This window comes from Chiloscyllium plagiosum, unplaced genomic scaffold, assembly GCF_037043375.1.
Source record: "Chiloscyllium plagiosum isolate Xiang-an unplaced genomic scaffold, Cpla_swu_hap1 HiC_scaffold_42, whole genome shotgun sequence".
NCBI classification, from domain to species: Eukaryota; Metazoa; Chordata; class Chondrichthyes; order Orectolobiformes; family Hemiscylliidae; genus Chiloscyllium; species Chiloscyllium plagiosum.
The window spans coordinates 14,113,569-14,138,346 of NW_028270180.1; positions in this window are offsets into that span (position 1 = coordinate 14,113,569).

The window sequence follows — 24,778 nt, forward strand, 5'->3', positions numbered from 1 at the left end:
TGTTCCCTTCAATTCTAAAACTCTTACAACACACCAAATTCTCATTTTCACTCCAGTAGGGTTCCAGTCACTTGTTATTTGACACATGCTGGTTTAAAATTATGACTGTAGAAATACTGAAAAGTTAAGTATTGAATGCGAGCAGCTCAAGACCACATGCCACTATATCAAAATCTAAGTGATCAAATAAGTGATATTAATGTGTATAAATCACACACCTTACATCACATTGATTCTACTGAATTGATGGCTTGTCATTTGTGGTGCAGAGTCAAAGAGGGTGTGCTGAAAATGTACAGTTGGGTCCTGATGTAGCACTTATGCTGGAAACATCAACTCTCCTGCTCCTCAGATGATGCCTGACCTGCTGTGCTTTTCCAGCACCACACTTATTGACTCTATCTCCAGCATCTGCAGTCCTCACTTTCTCCTATCCATTGTACAGAGCCAGGTAATTAACAAATATTCATTGCATGTTTCTCCGTCTGTTCAGTTTTTCTCCTTGCTGTCCCTGTGATGTTGACTAATGTTAGGATATTGATCAGCTGTACTCTTACGAGATTACTTGTTCCACAGCATCTTGCTATGAATTCTGCCACATTGAAGGACAAAGGCAGTAAATGTTTGGGAGTACCACCCTCAAGTCCACTTCCAAGTCAGACATCACTCCAAAGTGAAATGCGAGTTATTACTGACACAGACAAATACACAAATGTCATATTTTCTCGTGATTGTGCACCAAAACTCTTCAGCGACCTGTTCCACTTTGCAGCAATAATCAAGTTCAGTTCCAGGAAGTGAACAGTGGATAGACTAGTCTTTCTACAATCGTCCCTTTGTTAGAATAATGGAATTCCATCCCTAAAATGCTGGGAGCATACCTTCATCACATAAAGAGGTAGGCTGGCTGGGGGCATTTGTGGGGTTTGGTGTGGGGGTGGGGGGTGGTGCAGTGGGGAGTGCAGAAATGGTTGTGGAGCCTGGGAGTGAGATGGAATTTAAGGTTGGAGTCTGAGAATGAGAGAACTGGGTGGAGATGGGGAGGAAGCTGGGAATGAGGGAGTGGTAGACAACTGGGGGTGAGGCGGAGGTGGAAGCTCAGGATGAAGGGAAGGGGGGAAGCTGTGGGAGGGGGCGGAGAAGTGGGCGCTTGGGGTGAGGGGGAGGTGGAAGCTGGAAGTAAGAGGAAGGGGTGAAGCTTGGGGGGTGTGAGAGGGAAGATGGGGATGAGGGTAAGGGGTAAGTGGGGGAAGGAGGAGAGTGAAGCTATGGGTGAGGGGGAGCTGGAAGTTGGGGATAGGGGGAATCTGGTGGTTGGGGATGGACAGTAAGAAGGAGGGCAAAGGGGGAAGCAGGGAATGGGGGCATGGAAGCTTGGGATAAGGGTGAGATGGAAGCCTGGGTGAGGGTGAGGTAGAAGCTAAGGTTGAGGCGGAGGTGAAAATTCAGGGAGAAGGGAAAGGAGAAATCTGTGGGGGTGGGGTGCAGTGGATATTTGGGGTGAAGGGGAGGTGGAGGCTGATGAGGGGGAGGTGGAATCTGGGAGTGAGAGGAAGTGGGGAAGCTGGGCAGGGCAGGGAAGTAGATGCTTGGGGTGAGGGGGAGGTGGGAGCTGAGTGGGGGGGAGGTGGAAGCTGGGAATGAAAGGAAGCGGGGAAGTTGAGGGGTTGTGAGACGGAAGATAGAGGTGAGGGTAAGGGTGAAGGGGACGCAGGAGGAGGGGGAAGCTCGGGGTGAGGGGAAGCTGGAAACAAGGGGGAGATGGAAGCTGGGGTGAGGGCGAGGAGGAAAGAGGTGGACAGGGTGAGGAGGAAGCTAGGGGTGAGGGGAAGGAGGAAGCTGGGGGTGAGGAGAAGAGGAAGTGGGGGTGAAGGGGAGGTGGACACTGGTGAGAGCATAAGGCAGAAGCAGGAGGTGAGGGGGAGGAGAAAGCTGGGGGTAAGGGGGTGAGAGGGTGAGGGGGAGGTGAACACTGTGGTGGGTGGGGGAAGTGGAAACTGGAGGGAAGGGTAAGGAGGAAGCTGGGAATGAGGGAGCTAATAAGGATGAGGATGAAGGGGAGATGCCAGGTATTCTTGTAGAGGGAGCAAGCGGCGTCCATTAATAATCTTGATGGCTTTAGTGTGAGGTGGGCACTGCTGGGAGTGGATGACTTCACCTTGCCTTCCAACTCCATTTTGATTTTGCGTCCTCTTCCTCTCTCTACCTGCTCCTTAACTTTGTAAGTTTGTATTTCTCTTAATGGGCTTCGCACATACCCAACTGGAGAACATGGGTGAATTATTGGTGGTGATTAATAGATGAAAAAAATACCACGGGTGATTTGGTAATGGGGAGAAAAAGACATTCCGTTATATGTCGGAATACTTCTCGATATAAAAGAAAACAAAATGGTGGGGCAGGCTCAAGGGGCTGACTGGCCTGCTCACTCCCTTGCTAGGTTTACATTTAAACATGGAGAGATACATTAATACCAGAGAAATAAAGAACATGTCATGACTGCTAGAACATATGCTGTGCGTTGGTGATTCCTTTAGGATTTACTGTAACCTTTCAAGGTATCTGGAACGTAACACATGGTGGCTATACCAATAATATTTCTTTAATTCACTTTTATCTTTCTTAACACACCTGCTTATTTTTATTTCAAGATGTAATGTGAGCCTTCTTAAGACAGAGAAATTAGATATTGGGAATGTGCAGCCAGCTTAGTCTAATTGAGATTTTAGAATGAGCATTTACAGGTGTCATTGAGTGCAGTGATTAAAATACAACCACATACTCAGTCCTGACTACACACTGTTATTTTATAAAGGTATTTTATGCGATGAAGGTAACATAATGTTCGCTACATCAGTGATGCAATAAATTCTCAGCAAACAGTGAGGTCTGTGTTGTCGATTTGTTGTAGCTGTTTAATGAGTTGCACGGGGGTGAGTTATTTGTGTGATTCCCTGTTTCGCCTTTCTTGTATCCTTCTTTGCTTCCCCACACTTCACCAGCAGACACCAGCACTTGCTTAGGGAATTGTTCCTCATGTACCTCACCACTTGCGCAACTTCTACACGTGTCTGCTCTTTGAGGGCTCACAGACAGCCTCACATACTCACATTTAGTGGCTTTCCAGAAAAAAATCTTTGGGAACGGTTACAGGTTTATCCAGGACTGTTCTGAAACAAAACAAAACAGACTAGGTGGCAGATTGTGCGACTGTGTGTACACAGCTGTCCAAGACAGCACTATTGGACAAGATGCAAGGATAGACGTGAGAGGGCATGCTGTTAGAAATTATATTGACATATATTTAGTCTTTGTTGCACCCTGTTATTAATTATCTGTGTATCTTCAAAGCAGAAGGTCTTGCTTAGCTGCTTCTAACACCAATACTGTCTGAGTCAAACTAGCTCTTCCTCCCCAGATTACTGCTTGCTCATTCTTTCAGACCACACAATGATGCTAAGCTTTTTAACAGCACTCTCTGTTAACACAGCACAGAGTTTGAAATAAAGACTGCTGGAAAAGTTTAATGAGTGAATAACGAGCTCTATAAATTGCAGTGGCTATTTATACCAAATGAATACTTAGTTCCTTTTAATGGACTCACAGGTAAACAGGGTGGCAAAGAAGGCATATGGTATGCTTGCCTTTGATGGTCAGTGCATTGAATATTGGAATTGGGAGGTCATGTTGCAGCTGTACAGGACACTGGTTAGGTCTCTTTTCGAAGACTGTGTTCACTTCTAGTCTCCCTGCTTTAGGAAATATGTTGTCAAACTTGAAAGGGTTCAGAAAAGATTTACAAGGATGTTTGCCAGGGTTGGAGGGTTTGAGCTACAGGGGGAGGCTGAAAAGGCTGGGGCTATTTCTCTGGAGCATCGGAGGCTGAGGGGTGACCTTATAGAGGTTTATAAAATCATGAGAGGCATGGGTAGGGTGAACAATCAAGTTGAGTCAAAAACTAGACGGCCTATGTTTAAGGAAAGATTTAAAAGGGACCTTAGTGCAACTTTTTCATGCATGGGGTAGTGTCTATATAGAATGAGCTGCCAAAAGAAGTGGTGGAGTCTGGTACATTTACAAAATTTAAAAGGCATTTGGATGTGCATATGAATAGAAAGGGTTTAGAGGGATATGGGCCAAATGCTGGCAAATGGGACTAGATTAATTGAGGATATCTGGTTTGCGTGGACTGAAGAGTCTGTTTCTACGCTGTACAACTCAATGATTCTATATGGTACACCTCTCTCTGTTCTCTAAATGTGTGCTTTACTTTTTTTTAAAAGGAATTTCTGCAAATTGAATGAACAAACTGGTGTATTTTTTGCATTTATTTTTTGAGGTATCTTTCAGAAGAGATATCTAGACCATTGAAAAGGCATACACTAAGGGATACCAAAGCTAAGAAGTCTGAGTTATGTGTGTGAAGTTCTTGGGACAAGAATAATGACAGAAGCCAGTGATATATAGAATTAGAACTGCATGAGCTGGTAAGCATATCTTAATATCTATTCCTAGCAGGCTCCTTTTGGTGGGACACGAATGTTTGGCAGGCTTGTGGACAAAATAGAGATGGAAATGTGTTGCTGGAAAAGCGCAGCAGGTCAGGCAGCATCTAGGGAACAGGAGAATCGACGTTTCGGGCATTAGCCCTTCTTCAGGAAGAAGGGCTAATGCCCGAAACGTCGATTCTCCTGTTCCCTAGATGCTGCCTGACCTGCTGCGCTTTTCCAGCAACACATTTCCATTTCTGATCTCCAGCATCTGCAGACCTCACTTTCTCCTCCTTGTGGACAAAATACCCAACTCAATTTTCAACACACTACAATAACAACAAACTAAGCACATCTCATTAGGGTAAAAAAAAAGAGGATGGGTGGGAAATCTGATAACTATGAAGAGTTATGGTATGGTAAGTAGGGAGGGTAAACATATCCACAAGTTGATCATCATTAAACTGGCATAAATATAAGGCAGAGATGAATAAAATCATTTGGGAATTCAGGGAAACAAATTATTAGGGAATTGAGAATAGATTAGTTTACTGTCTTTTGGGGGGGGGGCGGATGCGGGGAATGTGGAACTCACTACCACAGGAGTGATTGAGGAGAATAGTTTAGAGGGAAACTAGCCAGGAATATGAGGGAGAAAGGAATAGATGGTTAGACCACTTGATGAAGAAATGAAGGAGGTTTAGCAGAGCATCAAGGTATTTGCCCTGTTTTTAAGTGCAGTCGATTCTTTGTGAAAACAACGGCTGAAGTTAGAAGCTTGAAGTAATATGCTGGGGACCAGCAGAATTCATACTAACTTCTAAACGGAAAGTGAATAGTTTTAAAGGGTGAGAACAATTGTGTAACATTTTGAGTTGGTGCAGATCCCAAGTGCCAAATGGCCGCCTTATTTGCAATAAAGTTCTGAGAACCCACTAGTGATTCAGAAAACAAGCCTGGTTCTGATCTCACCAGCCGAGAGGAGTGTTTTTCTTTAAAGAATCAGAACATTTTCAGACACAGAGAGGGGATTGGTTGGTGCCAAAACACCCCATAACATTAGGACTTTTACTACGGAATACACTAGGAATTTGGTAAATGATGATGCTCCCTAAATCTCTAAGTGAGATTGATTGCTGTACTAACTATTTTGTCCAAGTTTTCCAGCTCTCTGTTTTTTTTGAATCACAGTCAACTGATTGAATTTTCCGATCGTTTTACAGCTTAACGTAAGTGACACACTCACTTTTGTTTGCAACAATATGTATTTATTTTAACTCTTTCCTTTTATTCATGCATCCAAAGGCTAAAGGTGTCCTGTGGGAGATTGCCAAAAGATATCTCCAAACATTGAATCTTTACAGTGTGGAAATAGGCCATTTGGCCTAACAAGTCCACATTGACCTTCCAAACAGCATCCCACCCAGACCCACCCCCCCCAACCACTTTCCTCAGGGTTAACGTACCTGACCTAAACTATGGGTAATTTAGCACCAATCCACATCATTTGCGCAACTTTGAACTGTGGGAGGAAAGCAGAGCACCTGGAAGAAACCCATGCAGACTGTACAGAGCAGACATGCAAACTCCACACAGACAGTCGCCAAAGGGTGGAATCAAACCTGGGTCACTGGTGCTGTGAGGCAGCAGTGCTAACCACTGAGACAATGGTCCACCCAAACAACTCTCACATTTGTCAAAACAGGAAGTGGGAAAATCCAGGTTCATTGTTGGAGAGGCACGAATAAAATCCTCTTGTGTTCTGTGAATGCTAACAAACAAAAGTCGGGAAGGTATGATTGTCTTTCTAGATCAAAACAGTAGGAGGAAAGAGTCAGTCTGTCAACATTTGAAAGAAAAAGGCCAAGTTGATATTTTGTTTTGATGAGACTCCCTTCACCAAGGCTTGTACAGCCCAACAAAAATGGAAGCACCCTTTATAGCAGGCTGCCCAGTCTGTACATGTTTATCATTCTATCTGTTTAAAAGTTAAAGAAAAAGTTAACCTATTTTCCAATCAACCTGTTATTACACACTTCCGGTGGCAAATGGCACTTGCATGTGGGCCTCCTAGTCCAGAGTCTGGAACACTACCACTGCACCACAAGAGGGCCCTGTGGATTATACGCTGTTTTACGGGTCATGGTATCAGTAATGTCACAGCCGGTAACAGTATACCCACAAAATGTCACAGTTTCGAGGGATTGCTGGTTCTGAGGGGGCAGATTTGCCCATTGCACAATCTGCATCTGTTCCCAACTTCTTGCAAGTGATGCTTGAAGGGTCGGGCAGGTGAGGTGTTTAGAGATTGGTTCATTCTCTCTGATGTCTCCCCTTTATTCATGTGTGTTTACGTCTCTTTATGTGTTCCCTGCTTCCTCCACTCTGCCCCCCCACCATCTCCTCCCCGCTCCCCAACCCGGCCACCCCGTAAACCTCTATTTTGCGCGATCGCAGGCCAGGTACCCTTGTGACTTGATGGCTTCAGCAATGAATCATTGAATCACACAGTACAGAAAAGGCCCTTTGGCCCATCCAATCTGCACTGACAAAAATTACTCTGAATCGGCATCAGTCCCACTTTCCAGCATTTCACCCATTGCCTTGAGTGTTATGATACATGAAATGCTCATGCAAGTACTTATTAAAGCCGGTGAGACTTCCTGCCTCAACTATTCGACCATATCAGATTCCAACCTTCTAGTTGAAAAAGTATTTTCTTCCAATTCCCTCTAAACCTCCTGCCTTTCACCCTTGCCTCTGACCTGTCAACTGAAGGGAGCAGCTTATTCCTATATACTCTGACCACACCCCCTCATAATCTTACACATCTCAATCAGGTCCCCTCTCAAACTTTCTGCTCCAAAGAAAACAACCCAAGAATATCCAGCCTCTCTTCATAGCTAAACTGCTCCATCCCAGGCAGCATCCTGGTGAATCTCCTCTGCACCCTCTCCACTGTAATCACATCCTTCCCATAGCGCGGTGACTACAACTGCACACAGTACTCTGGCTGTGGCCAAACCATTGTTCTATACAGCTCCAACATCATCTATCTGTGCCTGTAATCTATGCTTTGACTAGTAAAGGCAAGTATCCCATATGTGTTAAGGACATTCCTGAAATGTTTGCACCATCCTTGGCACAGTCTTTACTTTGCACTTGAGATCTGAGTAAAGCAGTAGCTTTAGGAATCTAGTGCCAGGCTATTTCCAGTATACATAGACTTTTGGTGCTTGCACACTGTCTGCTCGCAATTATAACACTACATAACGAGTGCACTTCAGAATACAATCCATTGGTTGGAAAGTGCTTGGAAATGTCCTAAGGCCATGAAAAGTAACGCGCAAATGCAGCTCTATCCTTGGCCCACGCATTAAATTTGAACCAATGAACATGAACGTCCTAAATACTGATATGGGCGGCACGCTGGCTGAGTGGTTAGCCCTGCTGGGTTTGATTCCAGCCTTGGGTGACTGTCTGTGTGGAGTTTGCACATTCTCCCCGCGTCTGCATTGGTTTCCTTTGGGTGCTCCGGTTCCCTCCCACAATCCAAAGATGTGCAGGTTGGGTGAATTGGCCATGATAAATTGTCTCATAGTGTTCAGGGATGTATGTGTAGGTTAGGCACATTACTCGGGGTAAAGGTAGAGGAATGGGTTTGGGTGGGATACTCTTAGGAGGGTCGGTATGGACTTGTTGGGCCCAAGGGCCTGTTTGCACACTGTAGGGATTCTAATAGATTTTGGTCTTACAACTTAAGTCTTTATCTATGAAGAGGGCAGAACAACAAGAACAGCTCCTTCCAAACCTTAGACCCACAAAAATTAAACTATTGGATTAGAAATATAAGTGGAAATTTAGCTAATGCAATTCACTAGTGAACCTTCACTGCCTGAGGATTGCATTTGAACTCTACTTTAGGCACAGTGGCTATTTTATACGACTGACTAATCAACACTTCCAACATGAGAGAATCTAATCAATTCCCCTTGCTTCTCAACAGCATTACAATCGCTAAATGTTCCATTGTTTTGACTATTGATCAGAAAGAGGCTGGAAATTGTGAAGCATGTCACACATCTCAGGGCTCACTCAAGTCTACTTGTCATCAACAAAGCAGAAGTCAGGACTGTGATGGAATGCTCTCTGATTGTCAGATGAGTGCAGCTCAGCATTTAAGAAGCTTGACACCATCCAAGACACAGCAGCCCATTTGACCAGCACTTCATCTGCCACCTTAAACAGACATTCACTTCCACTTCAGTGCACATTGAATCTGGAGTATCAACGAGCTGTGGAACCATCTACACGAAGCGTAGGGCAGCACTTGCAAAGTGGCAACAATCCCATCTAGAAGGGTAAATCATAGAATCACTGCAGTGTGGAAGCAGGTCATTTGGCCCATTGAGTCTACAGTGACCTCCAAAGAGCATCTCACCCAGACCCATCCCTCTACCCTATCTCTGTGTTTCCCATGGCTAAACTGCCTAGCCTAGGAGAAAGTGATAACTGCAGATGCTGGAGCATCAGAGTTGATAAAGCGTGGTGTTGGAAAAGGCACAGCAGGTCAGGCAGTATCTGAGCAGCAAGAGAGTCAACATTTTGGGCATAACCTTCCTTCAGGACTGATGAAGGGTTATGCCTGAAATTTGACTCTCTTGTTGCTCAGATGCTATCTGGCCTGCTGTGCTTTTCCAGCATGGTGTAATTTATCTAGCCTGCAACCTATGGGTAATTTAGCATGGTCAATCCACCTAAGCTGCTTTAGACTGTGGCAGGAGACCAGAACATCTGGAAGAAACCCACACAGACACAGAGACAACATGCAAACTCCACATATACAGTTGCCTGAGGCTGGAATTGAGCACAGGTCGCTGGCGCTGTGAGGGCATCAGTGCTAACCACTGAATCACTGTGTCATCCAATTAAAAGGCAGTAGTTGTAATGAAAACACCATCATTTGCAAGTACCTCTCCAAGTCTCACACATTCCTGACTTGGAATCCTATCTCTGTTGCTTTGCTGTATGTGGGACAAAGGTTTTGAACTCCTTCCCTAAGAGCACTTATGGGTGTTGCTACACCACATGAACAGCAAGAGATCAAGTGGATCAACAGATCACCAACACTATTACAATGGCAATTTTCGATGGGCCACAGATGTTGACCTCAATAGGAACTAATTAAATAAAATCAAGGGAATCAGGTTGTGAAAGTAGATTAACCATGATCATAGATGAGTAGTTAATGGGTTTTATGCATGTAAATATATTGCCCTGAATTTTCCAATGGCCAGACATCATTTCTATAGCCTAAATGGGAATTTTACATGGAGTCCTATGGAATCTCCATCATAACAGACTCTGAAAGAGTTACGCCAGAAATTTCACTGGACAATACCCCTATGTATAAGATCTAGTTGTTTAATTTGTTGCATTCATCATTGTTTTATCGCACTTGTAGCTTGGGTCATATAAATTTGTATATGACACTTGACTTGGCAATTTGAAACTGTGTAGAGATATATACAAAGAAACCTTCAAAGCAATCTGTACCCATATTGACGAAATTAATTCAACATCAGCTGGAGTTTTGTGTACAGTTGTGGGTGCTGTGATGATGCTATGGCTTTAAGAGGTGTGTTTTGTTCTAGTTTCTTTTACAGAGAAAGATTAGAGCACAGGTGGAGAGCAGACTCTGAGAAGATAAAGATCTTGTGAGGCCTTGGGTTTTTTTTTTAAAAGCTGGAACAATAGAAGCAGCCTGAATGGGTGTGGTTAAGCTCCAACCCAGGGGAGCAGGGGTTTTAGGTTTAGCTTTCAGTAGTTGCTATTGGCATCTTGAAGAAATTGAAGCTCTTTATCCCCTCTCTTGATTACAGCCAAAAGCTGGGGATTCTCTTCCTAGGCTGCCGGATTGCATTCTATTTTCTGAATTTGCCTTTGCCAAGGGTGTGTTTATGGGATGTTACTGTATTGGAACAGTTAATTCATAATAGTTACTGTATCTATTGTTCTGTTAAGTTTTTCAAGTTATTACAAGTTCTTCTTTCTTCTGTTGTATTTTAACTATAGCTTTAGAATAAGTTGTGATTTGCTTCACATTGGGAAGGTCGATCAATTTAATTGCATCTGGAACAAAGCACCTGAGTTTAACCATCAAAATGAGAAAAAGTTAGTGTCCAGGCTACCTTCTTAATATATTTTGAGGAGGTGGTCTGGTCTGGTCCATAACAACGCTACGTCATAGGAAAGACGTGAGCACACTGGAGATAGTGCAGAAGCGATTTACAAGAACGCTTCCGGGGTGAAGAAGTTTGACTTTGAAGATAGATTGAAGAAGCTGAAACTGTTCACCTTGGAGAGAAAGCAGCTGAGAGGAGATCTGATAGAGGTTTTCAAAACCATGAGTGGGTTGGAGAGAGCAGATAGGGAGAAACTGTTCCTGCTTGTAAACGAAACAAAAACATGATGGAATCGATTTAAAATGAGCTGCAAGAGAAGTAAGGGTGAAGTGAGGAAATCGTTTTTCACACAGCGAGTAGTTAGGGTGTGGAATGCATTGTCTAGAAATGTGGTGGAGGCAGGTTCAATTGAGGTATTTAAGAGGGCATTGATTGATTACGCACATATGTTAATTCTTAAGGATATGAGGAGATTGGTACCAGGTAACCATGCTTATTTAGCCAGCTGGTGCAGCCACAATGGACCTCCTCTGTGCTGTAACACTTCTGTGATCCTGTGATAGTTAACAAGCTTAGCCACAGTTAAAAGTAGCTCCCAAAAATGAGTGAGGTCACACAGGGGTAGGGTTTGACTTTGTACTGCTGTGGGAATCTTGAGAGCTATTTGGCAGCTAATTTGGCATCATGGCCTCTCCTCATTTCTGTTTGCCTTGAAGTGAAATATTGCGAAGGGATGTAAAATTGGTTACCACATCTCTTTTAGATTATTTCAAAGAATCTCTGCAAAATCATCAAACAGTTAAACACATGCATGTAACCATTATTTCATATCAGTTCGAAATATTCAACATTATCAGTGGTCAGATTAAAATTAATATTTTACAAAGCTGTTTAAATGCTTCAACATTTCAGATATATGTCTTGAAGTGGAATAAATTCGACGACCTTAATATATGCCTTCGGATGAAGACATTGTGTGTAAAAATTAATTGTGTGCATGATAAATTTCTTCTAGCATGGCATAAATTAGAATACAAAGGATCAGATTCGATAGCCTCATATCAAAGATGTAATTGCAGGCAGAATGTTATGAAAAATAAATCACTGTGCATTGTAGGCACTTAAATCAACAAAAGATTGGACCTGGAAGCAGATTTTTACACAAGATGTAATTCTACAGGTGAATTTTTGGAATGTGTTCACCTCTGGTTGGTTTTGAGAAATCAGTGACCGGCTTTCTTCAGCCATCTTGTGAATGTTTAACATTATGATAGTGGCTTTTGGAAATGGGTTCTATCAATTCTGACGTGATCCTAATCGTGTTGATTAGAATATCCACTCTCCTGGTATAAATTGAAGGGTCTTGTTGAGTGAATGATCTGACATTGCATTATTGCAACTATTTGCCGATTACATGAATATAACATATGTTTTTCCAGGCAGTGTTATGAATGCATTAGCCCTAAGTCTCCCACATGATTCTTCTTTATTCAAATCAATTCCCCAGAATATCATCAAAGTGGATGGTGCTCAATCAAGTACTGGCCCTTTGAAACGCAGATACATTTCCCCAAATTCTTCTTTCTCTTCGAATGACTATACTGTCGTACATTTGCGTATACATTTACACTTAGCTACTACCTCAATTCCCCCTCAGATCTTACACTTAGAAAATTCAGATAATCTGGAGATTTTTACTATTCTCTCCAATTTTATAAGAACCATAACTCATCAGGTAGAAATCCTGACAGGTTGAGATCTGTGACTCTCCTCTGTTCCCAGATTCATAGAACCTCTACAGTGCAGAAGCATGCCATTCAGTCCATCGAGTCCGTACTGATCCTCTGAAGAGCATCCCACACCACCTATCCTATCCCTGCCACCCCATATTACCGATAGCTAACCCAAATATCCATAGTCACTATAGCATAGTCAATCCATCTAACATGCCCATCTGTGGACTGTGGAAGGAAACCTACACAGACACGGAGAGAATGTGCAGAGAGTCATGAGAGGCTGCAATCGAACTTGGGTCCCTGGTGCTGTGAGGCAGCAGCGCTAACCACTGAGTCACTGTGCTGCCTGAAAATGTTCTAATTTGACAGCATTACAGAGAACCCACACAAGGACAAAGTGTTGAAATGCCTTGTCCAGAACTGTATAATTCCCAAACATTCGGTCTTTCAGCTGCTGAATCCTACCTTGACCAAACAGTAGATATGTTACAAACTCATCACATCTCTCATACACACCCCAGTAGAAGTACAACAACAATATTAGATTTACAAACTGGTTAGTGCTTCAAAATATACTGAATAGGCCCAATGTGGAGTGATCCAAATTCACCAGATTCTAGTTTGGCCATTTTATTGGGGAAAGTGTTTATATTCAATTGGTGGGAAGAATCCAAAACAACATTGTACTAACTTGACATTTGATGAACTTGAATACAAATTCTCCCATATCAAATCATCACAGTCTTTCATCAGAAAAAAGAGACAACTAATGGCAATTTAACCATCATACCTCAGGTGAGGGCAAAGGTTGAAAAGGACAGTCTTTCACTGTAACTTCAGTCATTGATGAGAATTGAACCCAGGCTGTTGGCATCACACTGCTGCACAGCCCAACCGTCCAGCCAACTGAGCCTTAACCCTCCAATATCATGTACAGTTTATGCTGCATACGTTATGTAGAGTTAACACAGCACCCAATTTGGTCCTAAGTCCTGCATTCTAACCAGTCTCTGGCTAAAGAAGCTCTATAATCTGAACAGCTCGATAAATAATGGGGGAGGGAGAATCTAATAATCAGAGGGTTGAAAAGTGGGCAAATTGCTCACTGAAAATTCATAATATCCACAGATATTTGAGAGTCGAGAGTTGGCGTACATTCAGAAGCATTCTGGACTGGATCAAGCATTGCACAGGGAGACTTAATGGATTGATTACTACACTGTTAGGAAGCTTGGTAGACTTTAGACATTTTCTGCAGTCTGAGCTGCATATTATAATCATATTTTATGAACTGAGTAAAGCATTACAGACTAGAAGTTTATGAACTAAGCAGTTTTACAGAATGCAGTTGCATTTTCGAATCTGAATGATCAATTACACGGTGCCGAGATGCTGGGAAAGCATGGTTCATTTGACTGAAGAGTTCATGAACTTTGTGGAAATACTGTAATGCTGTGAGTCTTTGTAACTGCGGGAGAACCTCAGCATCAGGAATATCAAAGCTTTTGAATCTATTCATCAGCTTATGTCACTGCCTCAGAAGAACCGAGTTAAGAAACATGCAACTTTTTGTAAAGCTTTATTATTAGATTAGAGACTTCAGGAAACACAGAAATAGAGAAAATACGAACAGGAAGAGGTCATTTGGTCCTCCAAACCTGCTTCACCAGTCAATTGGGGCAGCATGGTGGCTCAGTGGTTAGCATTGCTGCCTTGTAGCTCTAGAGACTTGAGATTGATTCCTGCCTTGGGTGACTGTCTGTGTGGAATTTGCACATTCTCCCCATATCTGCATGGGTTTGCTCCAGTTTCCTCCCACAGTCCAAAGATGTGCAGGTTAGGAGGACTGGCCATTCTAAATTTCCCATAGTGTTCGGAGATGTGTAGGTTAGGTACATTAGTCAGGGATAAATGTAGAATAATAGGGTAGGGGAATGGATCTGGGTGGGTTACTCTTCAGAGAGTCGGTGTGGACTTGTTGGGCCAAATGGCCTGTTTCCACATTCTAAGGACTCTACGAATGTGAGCATGGGTGATCCTCTACCTCAAAACAATATTGCTGCTTTCTTTCCATATCCTTGAATCTCTAAAAATGTGTCAACCTCCTTCCTGCAAATATTCAGTGACTTGGCCTCCACAGCCTCCCTCAGGAAAGCTCACAATCTTCCTCAGGTCGACTGAAGAAATGCTTTCTCAGCTCAGTCCCATATTCCTGAAAGTGTGACTTCTGTTCGAGTCTTCCTCAACCAGGAGAAACTCCTGCATGTAGCCTGTCCGGCCCTGTCAGAATTTTTCACATTTCAATCAGATCCCCTCTCATTCCTTTGAACTGTCATGAATATAGGTCTTGTCAAATATTCCTCTTTCTGTTAGCTTTGGAATCAGCTGCATTCCCCTTTCTGGCAATACATTTGCGAGGTGTAGTCTCATCAAGGCTGTTTTCTACTACAGTAATACGTTGCTAATCTGAACCCAAATCCTCTTGCAATGAAGGCTAACATGCTATTTGCCTTCCTAGTTGCTTGCTGCATTTGCCTGTTTATTTTCATTGACTGGTATACAAGGACACCCAGATGCCTTTGTACATCCACACCTCCCGGTATCTGACCATTTCAATCATACTCTGCCTTTCTGTTTTTCACAACAAAGTCAATCCTGTGGCCATTTACATGGTCTTGTGTTTGAGTTGTGACGAGAAGCCAACTTTGGTTTAACTGGCCAAAATCCTCGATAAATTGGCAAAATTTAAGTACCTCAAATACCGCAAAGTTTACTGCATTGTTCTGTCCAATTATTATAAATTTAAACTTTATTTACCTCTATGTAAATGTATTTGTTCAATTGAATGGCCATACAAAATATCAACAGCTGATTCAATTGCAAGCCAACTTAAGGGGAGGAAATGGCCGAGAGGTGTTATCACTAGACTGTATGTCCAGAGAACCTGTGTAATGTTCTGCGGTCCTGGGTTCAATTCCCACCATGGCAGATGGTGTAATTCAATAAAAATCTGTAATTAAGAGTCAAATGATGACCATGAGTCCATTATTATGGGAAACCCATTGGGTTCACTGCCCTCCTTTAGGGAAGGAAAGTGTCATCCTTACCCGTTCTGGCCTACATATAACTCCAGACCCACAACAACGTGGTTGACTCTTAAATGCCCTCTGGGCAATTAGGGATGGACAATAAATGCTGCTTGCCAGTGGCATCCTCATCTTGTAAATTAATTTTAAAAACCCATGATGTCCAAGTAGTCAGTTAAAGGTGTGAATGAGAAGACTCTCTGTTGATAAGTTTAATTTAAGACAAAGTTGCATTATTATTTAAGCGATTTTTACTGTAAACAAAATATAACAGTGATGTGTAAACCCCCATATTACATTTCTATTATTTATTGTGTATTTTTACATTGATTATGTGGACCTCATGATTATCCCGAATATTTGATCAGTCAGCACACTTTTGGTCCCATAGATGCCGAATAATAAAATATTTATTGTATCTCAATCCCTTGATGTGATATTTTTATTCATTTCAAAAGGCATTTAATTCAGTCTAGCTATTTGGAGAAAACAGGCATCGCAAGGAAGGAACCGATTAATTCCCTTCTGCAAGCTTTTCACTAACTGGTGGGTTCACTGGATAAGACAGACACTTGTTTCGAATAAAGGTTCCTTTGTCTTCAAGCTATTCAGTGTGGATCTCCACAAGTGATGGGTTTTACGAATTTAAAGACTCCATCTTTGGAGGATGTTAATTCTAGTGAAGTCGAAGAGTTGTAAAATAGTAACTCAAAGGAAATTTTTGGTCATTAATTGCGATGATCTAAATTTCAGGCTCACCCTGTCCTCACTAAGCTCCTCATTCACGAGAACATTTTTGTATTGTTGGTACAAATCTGATGGTCTCTTACTCGTTGAATATGTGGTCTGCTTTTGCTCCGATGTTGTGGTCCCAGTGATTAGCACAGCAGACTAAAAAGGGTGGGCAGTCCAACCGCTGTTCATGGTTAATATGTTTCTCTTGTTAAATGGTTCAATAATAGATTGCGTGTCACAGTGGGTCAAGTCCAAAACTCTGAGCTAGAAGGTCCAGAGTCAAGTGCCACTCCAGGACTTGATGACCCAGGAAGATGAGTTTGTAGAATCCCTACAGTGTGGAAAGAAGCCATGTGGCTCATCAAGTCCACACCAACCTTCTGAAGACCATCCCACCAAGTCCCACACCTATCCCCATAGCCCCACATGTCGCCATGACTAATCCACCCCCTGCACACAACAGACATTTTAGCATGGACAACCCACCATCTAATATATCTTTGGACTGTGGAAAAAATGTGCAAACTCCACATAGGCAGTCATAGAGTAATAGAGTCGTAGAGATGTACAGCACAGAAATTGACCCTTCTGTCCAAGTTGTCCATGCCAAACAGATATCCGAACCTAATCTAAAAATCACACAACACCAGCTTATAGTTCAACAGGTTTAATTGGAAGCACTAGCTTTCGGAGCGACGCTCCTTCATCAGGTGGTTGTGTCACCACCACAATCACCTGATGAAGGAGCAGCGTTCCGAAAGCTAGTGCTTCCAATTAAACCTGTTGGACTATAACCTGGTGTTGTGTGATTTTTAACTTTGTACACCTCAGTGTAACACCGGCATCTCCAAATCAGAACCTAATATAGTCCCATTTGCCAGCACTTGGCCCATATTCCTCTAAACCCTTCCTCTTCATTTACCCATCCAAATGTCTTTCAAATGCTATAATTGTACTAGCCTCCACCACTTCCTCTGGCAGTTCATTCCATACACATACCACCCTCTGCGTGAAAATGTTGTCCAGAACGAGACGGCATAGGTCTAGGGTGAGAGGGGAAAGATATAAAAGAGACATAAGGGGCAACAATTTCGCGCAGAGGGTGGTATGTGTATGGAATGAGCTGCCAGAGGAAGTGGTGGAGGCTGGTACAATTGCAACATTTAAAAGGAATCTGGATGAGTATATAAATAGGAAGGGTTTAGAGGGATATGGGCCATGTGGTGGTAGGTGGAACTAAATTGGGTTGGAATATCAAGTCAGCATGGACAAGTTGGACCAAAGTGTCTGCTTCCGTGCTGTACATCTCTATGACTCTATGACTCTTAGCTGCCCTTTGAGCAATTAGGAATGAGTAATAAATGCTGGTCTAGCCAGTGACACTCATCTGGATTTTTTAAAAAGGCAGCATCTCCTGACATTGGAACTTCAGGGCAACTGTGCTTTAGGCATATCGGAAATGTACATGTGCGTCGTTCCAGACCCTTGATGTTGCTGAGTCATGTGCAAGGTCCATACTGAGCATATGCAAACGGGAAACGGACAGAGCAGGCGAGCTGGGGACAGAACAGAGATCACCTCGCCCAAGCCACTGACCCGATCTCCTCCCCATCATCCCTGACGTGATCACTCCTCCCCAACCCCTACTAAACCCAAACCTGACCTCTCCCTCCACCCGCCCCCATCCATCCCCAATCCCCTCCCCATTCATGGGCTGCATCTGTCAATATGGATGTGTGTATTCACAGGGAATAGAGTGCATGCCTTGCGATATCAGCAACACAGCCAGAAGGTACCCTCCTCTGCACTCTCTCCACATCCTTCCTACAGTGTTGCACCCAGAACTGTACACAGTGCTCCATCAGAGGTCTAACCATTGTCCTCTAGAAGTTCATCATAGCCTCCTTGCTCTTGTACTCTGGGCCCTTATTACTGAATGAAGGGCTTATGCCAGAAACGTTGACTCTCCTGGTCCTCGGATGCTGCCTGACTTGCTGTGCTTTTCTAGTGCCACACTTGTGAACTCTGACTCTCCAGTATTTGCAGTCCTCACTTTGGCTGCGCCCTTATTACTGAAGCTGAGGATACTGCTTGTTTTATTAACTGCTCTATCCACCTGTCCTGCCACCTTTAATGATACCTGCACATGGACACTCAGATTTTCTGATGAGGTGCTGTCCTTTTGAATTCCACCCCTTATTTATTATTGTCTGTTCATGTCCTTCCTCACGTTCTTTCTCACCTCAGTTTTCTGCTCTGAATGCCATCGGCTACCCACCTACCAAGTTGACAGTGTACTTTTGAAGTTCTGCAATTTCCTCCTCTCCGTTTACAATGCTCCCAGGTTTTGTGTCTTTTCGGGTGACAGTAAAGCAATGCTGACATTCAGTAAGGAAATCCAGGATTTTCTCAAAGTAATAATGCAGGAACGAACGTAATTGTTTCGATCATGCTGATGCGGGACTTGTGGGGAACATGAAGCCGATAGCATTCCCGACTCATCACTCTTCTGAGTGAAAAAATACCATAAATTAGAGGGGAGGATCGATCTGTTAAAGAGTGGAGAGTGTGGTGCTGGAAAAGAACAGCAGGTCAGGCAACATCCGAGGAGCAGGTGAATCCATGTTTCGTGCAAAGGACATTCATCAGGAATGAGGCCTGAGAAGGGCTTATGCCCAAAACGTCGATTCTCCTGCTCCTCGTTTGCTTCCTGACCTGCTGTTCTTTTCTAGCACCACACTCTTGACTCTGATCTCCATCATCTTCAGTCCTCCCTTTCTCTGACCTGTTAAAGAACCTACTCTGGTGCACCTTGTAGATTGTACATGCTCCAATTAGATTGCCTGGATTGGAGGGGGTGTGCATTGAATCCAATAACTTTGGCGATGATCATTGCCTTTGATGCTGCTGAGCTTCTTGACTATGGCAACTGAGCAGATCCAGATGGAAAATGAGCATTCACATTATGGATGTAAGAATTGCACAGCTTTGAAGCATGAGTAGGTGAGCTAGTTGATTACAGAATAGGCAGCTTCTGTTCTGCTGTCTTAGCTGCTGGTTTTTTATTATTATTGGTGTAATTAATGGTCTAGAGCCCCCACATGGGCGAGAGGGGAAGATTTAAAAGGGACCAAAGGGGCAACTGTTTCATTCAGAAGGTGGTGTGTGGATGGAATGAGCTGCCAGAGGAAGTGATGGAGGCTGGCACAATGGTGACATTTAAAAGGTATCTGGATGGATACATGAATAGGAAGGGTTTAGAGGGATATGGGCCAAATGCTGGCAAATGGGACTAGATTAACTTAGGATATCTGGTCGGCATGGTTAAGTTAGGTTGAGGGGCCTGTTTCCATGCTGTACTGCTCTGTGACTCTAGTACTGAAGGGAATATGATCATGAGCAATAACTACCCTTCAGAACAGAATTGAGGCTCCTGAACAGCTTTCCAACTGAATCAAAGCAAAATAATGGAGGTGCTGCACATCAAAAACAAATTCAAAAATTACTAGAAAAATTCAGCAGGTGTGTGCGGAGCGAGAGTTAACAGTTTGAGCTGAGAGCTGAGATGGGTTTTGAAAAAGTCATAATAGACTCAAAGTGTTAACTCTGTTTCTGTCTCCACAGATGCTGCCAGACCTGTTGAGAGGACCAGCAATTTCTTATCAACCCTATGTTGTGGCTGCAGGTGCTAATAACACAATGCAGAGGTTTTGTTGATCTCTGGGCAACTGTGATATTCATCAAAACCACAGAGGATCATGGGATTGCTCTCTCATTACAGAGAGAATGAAGCAACCCACAGGGTCACCAAACCTCAGGCAAGGGATGAGGTTCAGAGATCAGCGCTTGCATGGAGGGGATTGAACCCATGCTATTGGTGTCACTGTGTATCACAGACCAGCTGATCCAGCCAGTTGAGCTAGCTAACTCTTCCTTGGCAGTGCCCCTGCCTCTGAACCAAAAGTTCTAGGTCCAAGGGTATTCGATGGCCAAAGAAGGTACAATCATGGTAGAACCCAGACAGGATGACATATCCTTCCAGAATATGTCAATAGCCAATTACAGGGATTCCGAGTTGACCAAGAAGACTGGACCTTCTACTATCACTATGAATAACTCTGGACTACACCTACGTCAATGTTGTCATGGCAACACGGGCTCACCACCATAAATAATATCACAGCTCATTTCTCAGTTAATCCTTTCATGCTGACTTGTTAGGTGCATGGAATTCTTTCAGATGGCACAGGCATATTTTTAAGCTAACAGTTTCTGACATCTTATAAGTAAAAATGCTGATACAAATGATTGAGTGTGTAGATCAAAGTATAAGAGCTTCGCTGTGATGAGTTTATCATGCTTTACTGGACAAGAAAAGTTACTTTTTCAAAGCGACTTAATATTCCCCCCCAAAAGAAAAGGTTTTGGAAGTAAATTAATGGTGTTATCTATCTTAGAGTATCAGAATTCATGCATTAAAGTATTCTCCCTACATAAACCTGCAGGGGATCTCTTCAAGAAAGAAAAGTACATTTGTGATCATAGTCAGCATATCTGGATGGAAATAATTCAGTCTTTGAAACAGTACAAGGGAAGGAATATGGATTTTGATATCTTTGAAGGTGATTTGATCTGTAACACACCAAATTGTCCATTTTTCTTACCTTTGCTAAGAGCTAAAATTGCAACAGAACATTTAAAATTGCTTTGGCCCCCATTAACTAGAATAATTTTGTGTGCGAGTTGGGACATGTGTTTTGGAATTGGACCTTCACTGGATAGACAACATTTCAAATCATAGAGATATACAGCAAGGAAACAGACCCTTTGGTCCAACTCATGCTGGATTATGGTCTCCACAGGCAATGAGTACTTTCACATTTGGAGTCTTCACAACATTAAGATTAACCAAAACAGTCCACTGAGAACACGTCTTTATTGATCTGACAGATATGCTACTATTGACAAATGCTTTGTACAACTGCTTGAAAAATGTAGCCAGGGGCTTATAATTTAACTGGCACATCAGAATACTGAGGGTAAGTGCCTCCAATTATAGTTATCCAACATAATGTTTGAGTGATTACCCCCTGATTTACAGAGCTTATAAACTGAGTAATTACGATATTCCTTTTTTCTCTTTTGATAATGTTAAAGAAATAGCGGCAACAATTTTATACTGAATAAGTGAGTGAATGAATGAATTAGTGAATGATTTATTGTCACATTTATGCAGGGAGATACAGTGAAAAGTGCTCTGTGACCCACAGGCTGTCACTATTTTGAGGTCCAAAAGAATTAAAAAAACTAGTGCTGCCTCACAACACCAGGGACCCAGGTTCAATTCGGGCGAGTGTCTGTGTGGGGTTTGCACATTCTCCCTGTGTCTGCGTGGGTTTCCTCCGGGTGCTCCGGTTTCCTCCCACAATCCAAAGATGTGCAGGTCTGGTGAATTGGCCATGCTAAATTGCCCATAGTGTTAGATGCATTAGACAGAAGGAAATGAGTCTGGGTTACTCTTTGGAGGGCCAGTGTGGACTTGTTGGGCCAAGTGGCCTGTTTCTACACTGTAGGGAATCTAATCTAATTTTAAAAAAGTGCACACCTAGAGTTCATCTTCATCGGTTGGGTCACAAACATGACTCCAGGACTTCTGCAAGGTCCCCAGTCGGGGTTCTGACTATTGTGGAAGATGATTGTTGTTGCTGGAGGTCAATTGAATCCATCCCAGGACATTCCTGCAGGTGTCCCTCAAATTAGGGCCCCAATCATCTTCAGCTGACTTGTCAGTGCCTTCCATCCACCATGAGGTCAGGAATCGGAATGTTTGGCTCAGTGGTTAGCACTGCTGCCTCACAGCACCAGGAACCTGAGTTTCATTCCACCCACTGGTGACTGTTGGTGTGGAATTTGCACATTCTCCCATTGTTGTGCTGGTTTCCTCTCACAGTCCAAAGGTCAGGTAGATTGGCCATGCTAAATTGCCCCAGATGTGCAGGTTAGGTAGATTAGCCATGGGAAATGCAGGGTTCCAGGGATAGGGTGGATTGCACTTTGAAGGGTCAGTGTAGATTCGATAGGTAGAATAGCCTTTTCCCACAGTACAGGGACTCTTTGATTGTGGCCCTCTTATCTAAGATTCACTAAGTTGATCTGGGTATGGAGAGATCATTTTATGAAGAGATAGGTGGATTTGCACACTTTGAAATTTAGAAGGATATGGGGAGATCGAATTGAAACATCTGAAATTCTTAAGGACCTTGACAGGATGGTTGTGGAGAGGCTGTTTCCCCTTGTGGGAGAATCTAGGATCAGTGTGCACAATCCCTGAGTAAGGAGTCACACTGTTAACAGAGATGAGGAGGACCATTTTTTTCCCCTCAGAGGGTCATGAATCTGTGGAATATTTTACTGCAGAAAGCTGTTCTGCACAGTCTCTTCAAGTGTGTCTAATCTCTCTTCATATATAAGTCAGAAACTTAGAATCTTAAAATCCCTACAGAGTGGAAACGGATTCTTCAGCCCAACAAGTCCACATCGACTTTCTGAAGAGTAACCCACCCAGACCCATTCCCTGACTCTATATTTGCACCTGACTAATGCACAAACCCACACACCCCTGAACATGGTGGGCAATTTAGCATGGCCAATTCACCTAACCTGCACATCTTTGGGCAATGGGAGGAAACTGGAGCACCTGGGAAGAAAGCCACACAGACAAGGGAGAACGTGCGAACTCCACACAGACAGTCACCCGAGATTGGAATCAAAACTGGGCCCCTGACGCTGTGAGGCAGCAGTGCTAACCATTGAGCCACCGTGCCATCCTACATTCTGCATGCTGTGCAGAGCAGAGGAATCAGGCACAGAAAATGATAGCTGATGTTTTGCCACCACTCCAAAACTTTCCCCTGACTCAACAGTATTCATTCAGTTGTGGCCTCAGAGATCAAGAGAAAGGCACTCAAATGCAGAATCTCTTCAAAATGTAATATTCTGTGCCTTCACTTTGATATCCCGAGTTACAAGATTTTCAATGAGGCATGAACTGTTTGTATTATCCTGTGTCTTTTCTTTGCATTGTTCCAGTTTCTCCAAGGACTGACGCCAAGTTACGTAACCTCTGAAACCACAGCCACTTCAGAATAGTCAAAAAATACTCCCCTGGTTTGATCTCCTCTCAAAGTACCAACAGCATTAATTAGGATCATAGTGTTCTCTAATTAACTTTCAGTCTTTGTTATTTCCCAAAATACAATGGAAGCAATTTTTCACAAAAATTACAAACTGTTATCCCATTATGTACTGTATCTTGGTAAATACTTTCATTATTCTATACTAATGATCCAGAAAACACTCTCTGCACTTTGAGAAATGCAGCTTGATTTAATTACTGTGTTTCAAATTCAGGTCTGGCTTGATCTTTGAAAACTCGCAGAGTGTTGGTAATTTTACATTATTATGCTTGATAATTACTTTCATTATCAAATTGTAATTGCCTAATTTTTCACCAGAACATCTGAAGTCTTCAGGGGAGACCGTCACAGAACCCACAGCATTTCTGCTCTTTGTAATGGATCACCTGTGCTTTGGTATGAGCAGCGATGTGTCTTTAAGTCTGGAGGACGCACATTCATTTTCTCTGCTCTAACCATTGCAAAGTGGACAGGACAAATTTGCTGTTGATCACTAGACTGGATTCTGTGAGATATCTTAATTACAGAGGATTTAACACGCATGTAGAGAGTCAGAATCGGGTAAATGTTTCATTTTTGTGAATGAGCCCAAAGTTCAACTGTACAAGACATTGTTAAGGTCATTGCATGCTATTCTGGTCACCTTACTATAGAAAGAATATTATTAAAGAGTGCAGCGAAGATTTACTAGGAAGCTACCTGGACTGGAAGGTTTGAGTTATAAGAAGAGGTTGAGTAGGCTGGGGTTTTTTCCCTGGCGCGTAGGAGACTGAGGGATGACCTTATAGAGGTCTAGAAAGTCATGAATGGTATAGAAAAGGTAGATAGCCAACAGCTTTTCCCGACGGTAGGGGAGTCTAAGACTAGAGGACATAGGTTTTGGTGAGAGGGGGAGAAACTAAAGGGTCCAGAGGGATATTTTTCTCACACAGAAGGTGGCGAGTGTCTGGAACGCTCTGCCTGAGATAGTGGTGGAATTAAGCACAAGAAGCATTTGGACAGGTACATGGATGGGACAGGTATGGAGGGATATGGACCAAAAGCAGGTAAATGGGACTCGATTAATTGTGAAAACTGGATGGCATGGACAGCAGGGCTTCACGAAGCTTGGCAACAGAAGGTACCAATGGCCTAACTCCTTAAGCAATAAACCTTAGGGACAAAGAAAGAAATGGAGGCATGATGGATAAGGCAGTATGAGGAATATGAATTGACTCAGGTAGAGAAACAGAAAAGAAGAGGCACATAAATCAGATTAAAGCACATTAGAAAGACAAAGGGGACACATAATGTTTAAAAAATTGTAAAATTTGACACTTGCAGCATGTTTAAGGATGAAACAGAAATGAC